General features: G+C 39.9%; 1 long non-coding RNA gene across 2 annotated transcripts; it reads left to right on the top strand.

Annotated features, from left to right (window-relative positions):
* On the top strand, positions 1–3,313 carry LOC118427726. Of its 2 annotated transcripts, none has more exons than XR_004832569.1 (3): positions 1–270; positions 1,452–1,583; positions 2,182–3,313. It is a non-coding gene; the product is annotated as an uncharacterized LOC118427726 (long non-coding RNA). The 2 variants fall into 2 exon arrangements; XR_004832570.1 differs by lacking the exon at positions 1–270 and adding an exon at positions 321–339.

Below are 3,313 nucleotides of genomic sequence, written 5' to 3'. Positions count from 1 at the left end.
ACAGTAGACGGAACCAGCCTCACGGAAAACAGGGATATCAAATAATTTGTCAGTTTGTACCGTATCGATAAGTCGCTATTCCTGACATGGGAATGCTTACAAGCTGATATTGTGTCTGCCAACCTGCGGTGCGGCCGATTTTCTCTGGTAGCTTCAAATTGACAGCGATAATCCCGGGGCTGCCGACAAACAACACAAGTGCCAGCGCAAGGTCACCAAAAATTCCCCGCACCAAAGCTGCTTGGAGTGGCCAGACATTGTGTGGCAAAGGTGAGTCTCTACCATCTATCCTTGCACAATTTTGTGTCTCTGGCATCCTTTGTAAACTCAACCTCCTTGGTAAACTATTTTCTCCGTATTTTCTTACAAACAGTCGCCGTATCGGGGCGAAATTTATGTAAGTTGTTGGGGGGAGGGGGGCAAAGCTTGTTTTGTGCGGAGGAGACATGAACCGCAAATACCATGACGTTTTTAACAAAACCAACGTAGAATTTCAATATTATAACATATGTTTCAATTTTGATTGGATTGAAAATCTGGGAGGGGCGACAAAATTGTGCTACAAATCTGTTTCAGGGCTCAAAATACCACCTACATATGCATGTTAGTGCAGGTAAAATTGGAGTTTTTTCAGGTATTTCTGGTGTCTACCTGCACCTATATTAAAATTGCACTGGTCCATATACTAGGTTTTATACATAAATGTCCTGGAGATGTAGGTGGATTTGATTGTTATTAGCTCAGCATTGACTGTTACCACCTATTAAGTATATATAAAAAAATGGTTCCTGAACAATTTTAGTATGATCCATACTTTCAAAATTCAGAATGGCGCAGGTTAAATTTGTCTGGTGTAGGTAATTTTCAGTGTTACCTGCACCAGTGCAGGTATGCAGAAAAAAGTATTTCGAGCCCTGGTTTTAGATCCAGCGTCGTGTGTACACTGCTGTGCTAATTTTTAGCAGGGCCAATACTTAAAATCAGTCAAGTCTAATTTTCCTGCTTGTAATGATATGGACAATAGTAAACCGTTACAGTAATGTCCTGATCTTATCATCAGTTAGGCCTGGATGATGTATGCATGGGCTGGCATTTTTGCTGGAAACCTTTACAGTTACAAGGATGGCAATGTAAATGTAAATGTAAAATTTTCCTGCAAAAATGCCAACCCATTCATACGTCATCCAGGTGTAACAGTACTGTTCAAGTACCGCCAACCGACCATGCAAAATGGCTTTGAGCCTTTTGGCATAATCAGTTGCGCACTTGGTTTTGTGAGTTTGGCTGCCCGGGTCCAGTGTGATAGGTCGCAGATTCGAATCCCGGGGTTGAGCTTGCGGTAAAAACTGTTCTACTCGCCTCTAGCGTTTCACAGGACTAATCATGATTAAAATTTAAGTGTGCCTATTGTTATTTCTGTGTCATGGATTCAATCTTATCCCTCAATACAGTGGTTCGACGAGGGCGGTGAATTCTAAAGCACACCTTAGAGATGGGAGTGGGAAGGCATCACACCTTCGTCAGTTGACCCCCATCAACCACTGCAGACAGCCTTGATGACTTGGACTACAGTGATGAAGACAGTGAGTTGTGAAGCAGTAACATGTTTAAAGATTATGCCACAGAATAATAATAAAAATATGTGGTGATTGCAGTCTTTCAGTAGTATCTAATACACTTTATGGAAAATGTAAGATGTTGCAACTGTAATACTGTATATACACGGTACACCGTATGGAAAGCTCAAGACGGTGATATCTAAAGCCTTAGTAAAGGAAGTTGCATAACTCTATTGTCTATAGTATATACTAGTGATATAGTAGTAATTGTGGTACAACATGTTGTATCTGTCATAATTTACAGAGAAGACAAATCACTATTATACACATTGTTTTTGTCATCTGCTCCCTTTCTTCACAACTGCTATTGAAGCTCCAAACCCATTCTGTACAGGGTGTAGTTCAAACTTGGGTGTAGATGGTAATGTAACAGATCCAATTTCTTCTCTCTTCATTGCTTTTGTAACTTTCAGAATCATCTCAACAGGCATGTAACCAATAACTTTCCAGTGGTTTACCAAGGCATCGATTTTAATAGCATTTCTGTCCTAATGGTTGTCCGGTTCAAAGTCCAATCTAACTGGAACAGGCCTCATGTTGACTAACATTTTGTCTTTTACAGCTGCAAGAGTGTCTTGGTATTTCCTTTCTCGTGTCAAGCCGCGCTGTTCAATGGTGGCTGCCTCCAATTCTTCATCATCATCACTGTCTTCACTCTCTACTGGAGATGGATGGGAAGTGGCTGATGCAGGAGTGAGGGAGCCACTAGCTGGGCAGCAATATGGACAGTCTCCATAATCCAGCACCGGCATGTTCTCAGGGGTATGGATGCCAGACTGACTAAGAGTTGGCACAGTCAGTGGGACTTTTGTGATGTGCTCCCATTCCCATATGCATATTGCAGTTGTTACGGCACTGCAGGAGAACTTCCGTGTTTGATATCTTAACTTCTGGACATGCTATATGGCTATCCTTTTCAAATAGTGTATTTGGTATATCTTATAAGTAATTGGTGAAGTGTTGATCCCCTAGTGGCTTCTTTTGGAACTACAGGGGCCAATTTAGTGTTGATAGCTTACATTATATATGTTATATCAGGAAAATGTGACTTGCTCAATATTACTGTCCCATTGAGGTAGCCAGAGAAATATGGATTTCTTTTGTCAGGAATAGCCTTCTTGACACAGTACAAACTGACAATGTTGCAGCACAAAAATTAACATTCCTGTGCAAGTGGGTCAAGTCTGTATGTATATTTTGTATACTGAAACATAGAGGGTTTGTCTTGTAAATATGTTTCTTGTACATTGCAACATACAGTATTACAGGTGTAACATCTTACTTGAGCTTTCCGTACAGTATATAGATTTTGATACAAATACAGTTGAAAGCAACCAATTCATATTGTACTGTTGAACAACCGTTAAACATATACTGTGTTACCGTCAATCACAATATTTACATAAAATCTCAAGAATATGAAGCAACAGAGAAAACTGTACTGAATGATTGCAACCCCTACATATCAGTGTGGCATAGCTTTAAATATACTACTGTGTTGTACCAATAAAGGAAGAACATGAGATGTAAAAGCCTCTGTAAATACAACATGTCTATCTTAACTAGAACCACTGATACACATACACTTGTCAGTCTCCAACTGTTGTTGGGGATAAGTGTATGGAAACAACCTACATTGAAAAAGTGCACTTGATTGTATTACGGCAATAAATAATTGAAGTCATTCTGTGAAA

This window comes from Branchiostoma floridae, chromosome 12 (genome assembly GCF_000003815.2).
Source record: "Branchiostoma floridae strain S238N-H82 chromosome 12, Bfl_VNyyK, whole genome shotgun sequence".
In the NCBI taxonomy this organism is placed as follows: Eukaryota; Metazoa; Chordata; class Leptocardii; order Amphioxiformes; family Branchiostomatidae; genus Branchiostoma; species Branchiostoma floridae.
The sequence above is the reverse complement of the archived record's forward strand: the minus strand, read 5'-3'. Positions and strand labels throughout refer to the sequence as shown.